Here is a 13,218-nt window from a genome sequence, read left to right as displayed (position 1 = left end):
AACTTTTTCCAGATAAAACCACATCGACTCTTCTTTTCTTGCCAGTCTTTACCGTTCTCCATCTCGACAAACCCTTTGTCCCTAGAATAGCTGCGATACCTTTGTCTTGCCAGTATTTGTTTAGAGAAGGCGAATCCCGGGCTTGTTCAATTCTCTTTGAAACACAAGGTAAACAAAATGAGATTGCTGTTCTGCAGAAGGCAGCTACTCTGATCTGCACAGGCAGAGGGAGAGGCGTTGCAGGAATAAAAGGAAGAAATAACGCAGACAAAAGTGAAGAAACCGAATAATTTTAAATATTTTTAAAAAATCAGTTTGCTAGAGACAGCTCATCTTGGCTTTTTAAATTATTTTTCATTAAAAATATAATTAATTCAGCTAGCCCAAGGTTTCCTTCTGTTTTCTCAGTATCTAACAAGCCTCTTCTTTACTGTTAAGGTCCCTTCGTATTATTCTGGTGAGTTATTCTTGAATTTTATTTTTCTTCATTGGCAGACCATGTTGACAGTTAATACTATAAGTAAGCAGAATTCATTTGCAAGAGGTATTTCCTCTCCATTTCCCTAAGAGTTCATTCCTGGGCAACACAGTCTAACAACTGCTCGGCTCCTCCTGGCAATGTGAGAGACTGGGTTATGCAACCAGGGCAATGGATGCAATGCATAACCTGCATATCCATAATTAATTCTCATCTAATTAGATTACCTCTAGAAAGGTGACATATGGAAAAGTGCCATCTTTTATTTAACTACGTACCATGTTCTCTGCTGTAATGCCATCCTCTTGGAATGTCATATAGCGTTTGCTCATCTGCAGGATAGAGAGGGGGTTTTCAAAAGTGTTTCCAGGACACATTGTAAAAAGCGATCTCTGTTTGAAATCATTCCATATAAATAAATAGAACAAAGCTCTTCACTTCTTCCAGTATATTTTACAAATTGGCAAGCAACAAGAGGAGAAATTGGTGACAGTGATGAGACTATGTGGTTAACCCAAGACACCTGAGCCTCCTCACTGCTACCCTGGATTTCAGCTAACCTCCTCATATAACCTGTAGCACACAGACCACAGGGCAAGAAATGTATTTACACAGCTCATAACTAGCTGTCCTGGTGCTTTAGCTGACTGAATTCAAAGTAATTTAAATACATTTACAGTGCCAAAACACACAATTATTGTACTTTGTCGTATCTGAAGTTTTTGAACAAGCCACTTGCTTTCTGATTACCTTGGTAAATTAAAACAGTGAAGATGTTCAAAGCTTTCCCACAAATACAATGCTGTCTGAAGCAAACCAAAGGCACCAGGATGTCTGTGGATTGCTGCGATCAGGTGGGAGTGCACTTTGCCTGGCAAGAAAGTGATTTTCCACTTCTGGAGTCAGGGAGGAGAGGCACTTCTCTGCCTCCCTTGACACTGCTGTAGCTGTTAGGAGGCAAAAAAAGAGGCAAGGAGCTGTGGCCCCAAACAGGGAGAAGCTGATTAGAAAGGCTGGGAAAAGAAAGCCTGTTCCCAAAACGCGACGGTCCTTTTTGCATCCTTTGGGAATGAGGCATTGAAGGAACTGAGTCTATTTATTTCCCAGACTTGACAAAGGAGCTGTAACTTAAAAACAAAAAGCATGTACACGCTAAGCACAGGTCTCAATAATCATGGACCGATCATATTGATCACATTTCCTGAAATAACCCATTCAGACTGCCCTCAGTCTGCAGCCCAGCAGCACCACAACACAACGTCTGGTTCATGAAACTGTGAGCATTGGGGCACAATCCCCAACAGGCTGAATGAAATCTCATTTTTCTCTGAGTAACTTCTGAACTGCCTTGTCCAAACAGATGGCAATGGTTTCAAAATACATGTCAAAGCTCCTTTTTAAGAGCATACTTTGTTCCTTATGCCCTATTTTTAAGCTGACAAATAAAATCCTTACAGACAGTGCACTGTTCCAACCTATCTTTAAAAGAGGCTCATCCTTTTGGATCTTGTTATGCTATTGCCCTAGAAAAAACTTCAGACCTCTCTCTGAATACAGCTAGTTGCCTAACAGTATAAGATAGAAAGAACTTCTGTAAAAACACAGCTTCTAATAACCTGAGTGCTCCATGACTTTGGTTATGCATCTGTAAGGTCAGTAATCTATGGAGATGGCTGTCACACGCAGATACAAAAACTGCAACTCACAGTACATGCTCTTCTTTGTTAGTAAACCAAGAATCTTCTACAAAATATTGATGGTTCACTCTTTTTGAAAGTTGACTGACAGTCTCCTGAAAATTCTCTTTATAACCATGCTAAGCTTTTCTATTGGAAAAAAAAAATTCTTGCTCCCTTCTTGTACTTGCCACCTCATCACCATCAGCGCTTGTGCCCAGCTGAGCTATTATGGAATCATTTTGCCTCTCTTCAAAACTCAGCTGATGAGGTTTAGCCTGAAGCAAGCTAATGATGGCTTTTTGACCTTCATCTAAGGAGTTGTAGCAGCACGTCACCATGGCAAGAGCACTCCTGTCACCCTGTTCTTTCTCATTTACAATACGTACATGATGCCAAAGCTCACAATATAAAACTTCTCATTTTAAGGAAATTGTATTTTATCATTATATAGCTCCTTCCCTTGAAGGAATTTCAACAAATTCAATTTTAGGTAGCTTGTAAGGGAAAGTAAAATGCTTCAACTATTGCTGAAATGATGCAGATACCTCTGGGTAGAGCTGGCAATTAACATTACATAGCAATTTATAGGTGTAGGGAATGCCACATCTTGGTTTCTAAGTAAAACACACAGAATCCATCATAGCTCCAATTTGCCTAGAAGACAGGCTTCAGTTCTTATTCGCAGAGAAAGCACTAAATGAATTTCTGGAGTTTTAGCTCCACAATGTGCCATTACTGCAGGGTCCGTGAGACACTCAACTCCCATCGCTTTGTCCAGACAAGACATCAGACTCCAAATACTTATCCAAGCTATTCTCACTCCTTCTGCGCTCATGCTGGTGTGTATGAGCAGGACTTCTTGGGGCAGGTGTTCTGTGCTGCTGCATGCTGGGCTCTTCCCCTGCTTGGGCACATAGTAGCTGGGAAAACCTGAGAAAGTTTTGGAGGATGTGTGCTTGACTATTTAGGCTGCAGCCTCACTTCAGGTCAGCAGCATGCCAGCTTGAGTTAGCAGCAGCACACTGCATATGATGCAAAGTCCCAAGCTCACTGGTCATGAAAGCATCACCATGCAGGTGACTGGGGAAGCAAGCCCAAGGAGCCTCGAATTGCAGCCTGAGGACACAGGAAATGATGTAAAGATCCAGAGCGTATGGTTGCCTCAAGCCAGGGCCCCACTGGCACAGAGAACCTGTTTTCTGCTGGTCCTCAGCAGCTCTGCCTGGCTCCTACCCTCCACTGACACTGAGCAATGTCCCAAATTAACTCTGCGGCAGTGACATACTTCCACACTGCCTCCATATTGACTCATGGAAGAACTGCACTTTTTCTTCTCTGCATTTAAACTGTCACTGAAATGCAGAAGCAAATATAAACAGTGTTACGGGACTATTTGGCAATTTAGTACTATTCTGGTTACTGTAAGTCAAGCAAAGAAAATACAAAGCAAACAAAGGTGAAAGTGAGCTGATCTAAATTTAGAGGACAGCCTTTACCTAGGAATTGATGTTTGTAATGCTTGTGATGCTTATTCACTACATCACTGTGGGGGTGTTCCTCATATGCTTCAGACATGCTGTTTGCCTAACTTTATCTGAGCAACTTCCTTTACTTTTGAAATTCTACCAAATATTGCCATAGGAAGTGGCTGGTCGCTCTCCTACAAACCCAAATCCTGAAGGTGAACATGGAAATGAATAGGAAGTGGGATCCTAAACTGTTTTTTTCCACAGTATTTTCACCTGTGTTTATTGCAGTACTATATTCTGTCCAAGTGGTTGTTAAACTAAAACAGAACTACCTTACAGTAGAAATATATGATCAATAAATCGTGGTAACTTCCCGTACCAGGAAAGCAGAGCTCTTCTATTTTGGAAAAATACAGAAACTCCTTTGTTTGGAGCACACCAACTGCTATTATGTAACTTTTGAAGCATGAATTATATAAATTCCACGTGAAAATATTTTAGTGATCACTATTTTTTTTTGCTCTCTGAATCTCTAGTTCTCTCCCCCTCATTCCCTCTCTACAATAGTTCTACCCCCGTTTTTTTGGTGAAGTGTTCACACTACGGAAAGACGTACTCTCAACTGCTGTAATTGCCAACCTGCTCCCACAAGGCCCACTCTGACATCTGACACCACACGGCAGGATTGCCTGAAGTCAGTGAGGATTTTCCTCAGAGCAACATCGACCCAGTTAATGCCATCCTTTGGAGGATGTGCAAAATATGCCTACAGCCCTATGAGTACCTGTTTCTGTCTGCAGACAAAAAGGGCTCCTTGTGTGTCCCTGACTATGGCGGGGGTGTGGAACTAGATGATCTTGACGGTCCCTTCCAATCCAAACTATTACATGATTCTGTAACACAAACATCTGTAATATAGAGTATGTAAAGAGACAAATACAATCACTGTGTATATATCAGCTGAAAAATCCCACATGTTTTATGAATGTTACTTTGCCCAACTGCTGGATGACTTTTCTTTGTTATTGTGGCTTCCAGTCTTCAGTGCGACTCAAGAGCTATCAGGAAGAATTACTGCATGCAGAAAAGAGCTAGCAATACAGACTGCTCAAGAGTCACTAGTTTTACAGGATGTCCGTTCACAGAGGTAAAAGCCTTGGCTCTAGACAAAAGGAAATGATTTTTCCAAGATAGACTTTGCCTGGTTTGGTCCTAAATAAACATTTGATAAGGAGCAGAAATTATCGGGAGACACTGTCCTAGAAATAGAGTCTATCCAGATGTTTGGTCCAGACATGACACAGATAGAAGGAAATGGAATTTGTAAAAATACAAAGTTATCACTCACATTTCGGCACCACCTAGAGGAAGAAAAGAATGTCAAGGAAGAAAGAATCCTGAGGATGCAAAGTACCAATCAAAATCCTAAAAGAGTGCTAAGTCAGAGTCCCCTAAGCAGTGTTTCATATGTAGGCAGTTTTACAGTCTGTCCCGGGTTTTGTTGATGTGTAAGTTGTGTTTAAAAATGCATTAGCATAATCTACGTGAAACTTGTAGAAAAGTCTCCAAATGAATGACTGACTCAGGAATTTTGCACTTGCAGTGTGGCCCTGGTCTGGAGGCTCATGCAAGACTAGCAACAAGCCACACTCCAATTTTCTCCAGGAAAAATGCTTGGCAGAAGACCTGTACTGAAGATGACTTTTCAAGAGACGCAGCCAAAGACCACTTTCTCCACACACCTCTGGCTGTAGACCTGGACCCATGGCAAGTGATGCTGAGGTTTCTCTCCTGCTTTGGGGTCTGCCTGGCACTTGTAGTCCTGAAAGGGCCAACTCTCACATGACCAACACTGAGGTCAAGCTTGACTGCAGGGGTTGTAGGAAGCCCCAGACCGAAGGCTGCAGTCAAAATAAATGTCAGCGTTAAATATAAGTACTTTATGTCTTTAACACCACTATGGGATGAATCCAGTGAGAAAGAGTTGAGGAAGCACTAAATGTGGTCAAAACAGCCATTTCCTTTTGTTAAGTGAAAATACAAGCTCTTTTATTTGCTCATTTTGCTGTTATTGACTGAGATAATTTGTCTCCCACACTGAAACATTGTGGAATATAGTGTCACGCCTGTACCCTTTCTGAGACTGTGCTGTCTAAAGCACTGTTGTTTCATTTCCACTTTGACTGCAGCATCACTCACGGAGACTGCTGTTTCCAGGGCTTTGTGTCTCTTACTTTTAAGATATGAGAAACGACACATCCACATTCTCAAACCAAGGGGAGGCACGTCCCTCTCAGGGAACTTGGGATGTGTCCTCAGAAATGTCCTCTCCACAATGCCTACCAGAAAAGCGGAAAATGAATCCCATGGGTAGAGGGATTTCTCTCCATCTCTGAGACATAAAACTTTTCACCTTTCTCGTGGGATTTGCTCCAGGATGGACAGAAGGGTCAGCTCAGTTTTCAAATGCTGAGAAGTGGAGGAAAAAAGCCTTGTTTCTGCATCATACTGATGTTGCTCTGTTGTTTTCTGCAGTGAATCTGTTAGAGCCAGCTACTGCCAACTGGAGGGTTTCTGTTAAGAGAGCTCCTCTCCAATACAACCATGAGCTTACTAGGAGCAACAACCCCTTCTGATACCAGGTCACACAGCTGAAGGCATTTCTGTCTTTGCAAGAAGTTCTGTCTGAGCAGAAGAGCCACTGCACAAGATGGTAACATTCATCAAAGTAGAGAGATTCTAAAAAATCCAGATGGATAATTTTCACATGTTCTAACTTTCCAAATTCTTTCCATGTATTCTGACTTTTGGGAAACAAATTGTTTTGGATTTTCACACATACAGGAGCTCTAGCATGTTGCTGCTCTTCTTTTTTTTGTCATTACTCTTTTCAGTCATAAGCTTTCTGAGACCATTTCTGCATCTACTACGTTACAAATTGCTTAATAATTGTTTTTGACAGGTTAAACTGCTAGTGAGTATAAAAGAAAATAATCCCAAAACAGCAAGCTGAACAGTTCAGTGATTCTCTAACAATTACAGTACTGAAAAGCCTTAAGGAACTGAAAAGAATCACACAGATGGAAGTTAAAAACCAAAATTTCTCCCCAACCCTATAGCACCCAGTGGAAATCAAAATTCTTCTGCAGAATTCTACATTTGCAACATCAAAACGTAGCTGCATTAGAATGCACATAGAATCATTAGAATGCCATGATTTGTCTTACTTGTCTACAGAAAGACTGTAATTCCTTTTTATCTCCTATGAGATCCTTCCCATAAGGATTTCTCTAAATTATACCTCCTGTTCTTCAGTGTTGTGGATTAATAATGTTGTGCTAATGAGAATTAAGTAACTCCAGAATTGTGCGATGTGTGCAAACGGCACAATTGTAAGGCACGATTTGTACTCGGAACCAAGAACTCTGTCCAATTCTCAAAAAATGGGATTTATGCTGCAGTACTTCTGTAGGCAAAATTTAACTGTCTTCAATGAATGCTCTGCTTTTTCATTCATAGGTTCATTAAATTTAAGATCAGAAGTGAACAGGTTAGTTGGATCCCATGACAATCACTGATCTCCCTGCACTAAGAACATTAGCTTCTGTTTGGCTAAAATATCTATTCCAGTCTTAACCTGCAGACCTCGAGAGATGAAGACATCAACATTTCTCTTTGTAGTTGCTTAAAAATGAGACTCTAGTTTCACATTTGAACTTGTTGGATTTTCACCCCCAAGCACTAGTTCTTGTGTGACTCTAAGTTAAACTGCCTTTGAAAAAGCAACCTCAGTGTATTCCAGTCACCTATATAATCATCTCTGTGTGCTCTTTGTGATTATTTCTTCCATAATATATCAAGGTGCTATCTCCAGCCACATTTGTTTGTTTTTCAAGGTCTTCAACTTTTTACCTCTTTTAAGCCAACATTTCACTTCAGAAAGCATGACTGCATTTGGTCTCACCAGGGCAGTATGCCTTCTTAGTCCTGTTAGCTGTCCCTGCTTGTGCTCCTTTCTTCCTCCTCTTTTCTGCTGCAGTATTCCATCAAGTTGCACTGAATTTCATTTGACCTCCTAAAACATCTTTAGAGTTGCTGTTCTCCAGGAAATTATTTCCTCTGAAGATGTGAACTTTATAGCTTGTCCTTTTGCATTGGTTGCTTTTTGTGAGTGGGCTCAGATTACCAAATGTCATATACAGCAAACTGGTATACCTTACTCCCACCTTACATCATTGCCCCAGCCTTTAGTTTATGTCTTTACAGCTGGATCAGTGATGAAAATGTCCAGTACTTTCAGGTGGGGTTTGAAATAACAGCCAAGTTTTTCTGATTCCCATCTGGGACACCTGACTCCAAACACCTGATGAGCCCTCGCTGCTCAGTCTATCACCTGCCACATTTTGTTTAAGATTCCCTGAGCCAACCACCCTAGAGCACCTTAAGAGTTCTGTAATAATTGCCACTGATATCTCATTTTTGAGTTCCATCCATTATCACATTTTAAATGCATGTTTCACTGAAGCTGCAGAATGCAAAATTTTTCATCAGAATAAAAGAAAAATATTATCAAAATCTGCACAGCCATTATCGCTTCCATTTGCAAATTTAGCAATGCTGATTAGCATTTATTATATTTCTGTCCTTCGAATCACTATCATTTAAAAAATCTCTTAACAACTTTTCCATTATTTTGCCCAACACTGACATAATACTAAGAATATGTAAGGCTCACCCATGTAAGGCTTTTTAAGCTTTGGGAATATGCTATTACATTAACAACTTTACCCCACATTTCACGATTAAAAAAAAAAGAAAATGAAAAAAAAATTATCACAAGGCCAGAGACGGCCTTTTAAAAAACTCATTTAAAGTTTTGTGGAGTACAAGATAGCCAAATCTGCTGCTTTAAATTTGTTTTAGTCATCCTTCTGTGGCACTGAACAAAATACTTCATTGAATATTGAGTCATTACAAACAGAAGCAGCCTAATGCCTGAGCAAAGTCTGAAGGATTTGGCTATGATTTGATTGGAATATTCCATTGCACTACACGGCCGTGTTTCGTTTCTAAGCTCTTCTCTAGTCTGTGTGTGTAGGAAAGGGACAGATAGTACAATCTTATTGCAATCAACTGCCATAATTCCTCAGCACGTTTGGGTCCAGATCCAACTGAATTATGAATGAAAAAAAGACATTATAATGAGTTTTTCCAGCTCCCCCACACCTCTTCATTGTTTCTGAATTAGTAGTAGGAAGCCAGTACCTAAAAGAGATGAATCACTTCCATTTGCAATTTTAGCAAATTGATGTATTAGCTCCGATGTAGGCTTTTTTGTACTTTTGGGTACGTGTATTTTTTGGTAGACATGAAGAGAAATGCAGGCTGAGGAGGCCAAATTTTGACAGAACGTTGCTAAACTTCTTGCAGTCTGACATAACTAAACATATAGATACTGAGGTACCAATTGCTAACTTATTACCTAAGAACTGCAGCGACTGTGTGAAAGGATTCTTCTGTGTTCTGTCCCTGTCTTACACCGCTTATAAAGACAGTTGACCAGTTTTGTAAAAATAAAAGATTAAGCCTTTTGGATTCTGCTGAAATAGACCTGAAGCCTTCATGCTGTAATTTCAGAGCTCTCCATTAGAAGAGCAGACATATCAAAAGATACAATAAATATCTTATCAGTTTCACCTTACCTGAATAGCCAACACAAGCACACTGCTAGAAAAAGCGAAGCTGTTGTTAATGGTACATACGCTGTGTTTTCTGCACCAGTTTTGAGCCCAAAGGACTCAGATTGGACTGAAACGGCCAAAGGATTGCGTGTGACTCTCACACATGTTAAAGTTGTCGGTGCATTTCTCAAGCAAAAACTGCAAAGCTAGATTTCATGTCCTACAATGGATTGCCAAACAATATCCTTTGTACCACAGTAATGTTTCAGTGCTGAGCTGTATAACTTACCCTACAGATATCTTTGCATGCTCTCAGATTACTGTGAACTTCAGACGTTGGAGTAAACATTTTATTAAGTTGTTCTACTACATTGCTGCCACGATGAAGTTCTGGAAATAAAATTTTTGGCTTGAATGTTCAAGAAATTTCACAATGACCTTCACCGTATTTCCACACTAAAAATACTGGTACTTGAAGAAGACTTTCAACATTCAGACTTTAAAGGGAAAGGCCAAATAAGAACAGAAACTCACTGCCATGGTGGGACTCTTAGAGAACTGCATAAAACAAGGTACTGGTCCCAGGGCGGCTCCCTGCTGGCAGGGCTGCACTGCAACTGCTGCCCGGGTGCTAAACATCACAGAGGCAATCATTAGAGGAGACTGCTCTGAGGCAGGTCACCTGCCTCACAGACTCTCCACAGTAAGATGCATTCTAAAAGCTTCTCTAGCACAAGATTCATCACAAAACCAGCTAGGGCGAGAGGTCTAGTTACAAGGGATTAGAACTAAAATCAACTGCATCCACTGATGCCTCTTAGCACAGGACAGTAATGAACGTTTGACTTCCACTGGATTACATCTATAGAACAAGGCTGCTGCTGCCTAAGATGTACCTGAGCCATAGTTTCAGCAGATGGCAGAGAAACTAGTACATCGTGACTAAGCTCTTTTTGGGGCTGTGTTCCTTTCAGCTCGGAGGGTGAATGTGGGTAATATCCACACAGCACTGGGCTCCTTCTTCTAAGATGAGGGCAGAAGAAGAAGGAAAACAGAGCTGGCTTCTCTCTTCCAAAATATCTGACCGGTCAGGATAATGCTGATGACTTTAATTACCCTTATCTTTCTATCCCTCTCTTCCACAATTCAGAAATGCCAGTGAACTTGGTGGAGGAACCAAAGCAGACTGGGAGCAGCAAATGCCTGGTTTTCCTGGAGGAGATGAAAAATATGATTTACCTACTGAACATCAACATGACCTTAAATCAGAATCTGCAAATTGAATTTAATAATCAGCTAGGAAAATACACGCTGTCTGTACTCGAAATTGAATCCGTACAGCCACTAAAGAGTTTAGCAAATTGCTTCCTTCACATTTGTTTGCGTGGGTATCAGTGGTCAGCTCCGTAGGCATTGCTGAGACTGCTGTTCATTTCAGATAGCCCTTTGGCATTTCAGCTTTGGAAAAATCTTGCTTTTTGTACCTGAATGAAGTATTATTTAAAAGTCAAAGACTTCATTTATAGGTTGCCAGGTAACCAGAAGTCTTTTGGAAAAGGAACCTGAAAGGAGGGACATACTGAATATCAGTGTTATTTCTACACTGACAATGCAGCAATTTCACGGAAGATCTTTCCACTCTGTAACTACCTTATAGTTAGAAGTATTAGCAAAATATAGACATCTAAATGCATTTATATGAATAAATAAAAACGGTAAACTATTTCACTATCCTGCCTCAGCCTGTCACTTCAGTTAAGCTACAAAGTTTCACTTTTCCTTCAAAGGCTGTGAATGTTTAGGCAAATTTAATTTATCAGAATTGGATAAGAACATTTAAAGAAGTAAGCCTGAGTAGCTAGTGCAGGCCAGCCAATTGTTATTTTCTTCAAGCTTCAGTATGGAAAAACTGCCTGATCTCCCACCAGAGATTCATCAGGACCTTGGTGCTGGCTTCTGTCCAGTCAGCAAGATGTTGAGAAACCAGTTTTAATTGCTTTTGAAATTCTGAAGCACAACCTGACTGTGGATGTGCACTAGAGAACATGATGGCTGTCAGAGCAAGAGGGATGAAGAGTGAAATGCCAAACACACCTTCCTGAATCAGGTGGCAAGCCCAAGTGTGGGAGCTGCCCTTCCCCATTCCATCCCTTGCTAAAATCATGAGGAAGCTCAATCTGTTCTCTGCAGATGCAGCAGCAGCACCACACATGGAAGCAGTTGAACACATCTAGCAAACAGATGTCTGATTTGATATTAGTATTATTTGAGATGTACATTAGAGGGGCAGATGTATGATCTGGGACCGCATCCAGATTCTCTTCTAAGGCAGTAAGAGAATCAGTAACATTTCCTTCCTTTTTTTTTTTTCTTGCTTGTTCTTTCTCCTGTCACTAAAAACTAAAGCAAGAAAAAATAAAAATAATACAAGAACAGTCTAAAAAAACCCAAACCTGACTGAAGCATTGCAGCTGATGCAGTTCTATAGCACACTGTCAAAGACTTGATGATTTTGACTTGATTATCACTGCGCTTAGTTGAAGCGCAATAGCTTTTGAAGTAAATAGATATTTAAGCCTGCCATATAGTAAAATGACCTTATTTAGCTGAGCATCAGACCCCACTTCACAGTTAGTGCCTATAAAAGAAAGGGGTCTTAAAAAGTGTTCAAATGTTTCCTTTTCCTCCACGGCATGGCATGCGTCAGGCAGGATGCGGGGTTTGTTCCAGAACTTCCCATTGACAGACGCAGTGTAGCAGAAGTCATAAGAGCTAGAGGCATTGCTCGCCTCCCTGGTAAAATCCAGCAATTCAGAGTAGGGTGTGATGCCAATGATCCTGCATTGTTCCCGAATATATGCGTTCTCAGTAAGGAACTGTAAAGTAATTGGAGAATTTTTCACATTTTCCTTTTGAACTACAGGAACAACCAAGTATTGGTGTAACGAGGCAGGAAGGGGACAGAAACTCTGCCTAGCTTATCCCCATCTGTAACAATATTCACCTGAATGCCTTGGAGGAATACTGAATAGGTGATTAAAAAAATAAAGCCCTTCTTGCTTCTTCATTTTCACAAGAACAACAAAAAGGGCTTTGCAACAGTGTAATCAAAAGCCATTCTTCCTGTGGTTTGTTCTTTGAGGCCAGCTGAAGAAGTTGCCATGCAGGATGATGCTAACAAGAAAGGAGTATTGTAAGGTGTGTTATCTACATTATAAGGATGGCAACTTCATCAATACAGGTTGGAAAAAGATCTGCTAGAGCTCCTGTCTGTTATCCAGTACTTTCATTCCTGACAGGGAAAGATAACTGCAGAATCTCTCGGTAGAGTCATTACAGTAACGTCAGGCTCCGTTTTTTTCATCCCCCCCAAAAGTCCAAGCCCCAAACCCAAAGTTGTTTCGCCACAGTAACATCACATCTCACAAACATCATAATTAGGCTTTTTGATGATCAAGAGCTGTGACTTTAAATTCATGAGAGCAACAGTGTGCAGGCCTGGGCTCCATGTTTGGTGAAAAGATGGAGAAAAAAAAAAAAAAACAGATCACTTCTGATGGCTTGAAAGCTTAGCAGGAGGAAATAAAAAATGGTACAGTGGGATTTTGTAATCACCAGGTCCACAGTGATGAAAACATTTTACTTATGGAGGAGGAAATAAAATTTCCCTAATCCTGAATCACAGGCTGTGTTCCAGCTGGATGCACTGGTCAGATCCAGCAAATGGATCAGGAACAAAAAATAATTAAATTGGAAAAGCCTACTACTGATTACTGAAGTAAGAAGCTGAAAGTCCACCAAGTATCACTCAGTCTGAATACTACACAGATGAACGTACAAAAACAAAGCAAAACAAAGCTGAACTTTATATTATTTAAAGACACTTCTAAGCCCCAAAGTCCTTCTATACG

This window comes from Numida meleagris, chromosome 5 (genome assembly GCF_002078875.1).
Source record: "Numida meleagris isolate 19003 breed g44 Domestic line chromosome 5, NumMel1.0, whole genome shotgun sequence".
Classification (NCBI taxonomy): Eukaryota; Metazoa; Chordata; class Aves; order Galliformes; family Numididae; genus Numida; species Numida meleagris.
The sequence above is the reverse complement of the archived record's forward strand: the minus strand, read 5'-3'. Positions refer to the sequence as shown.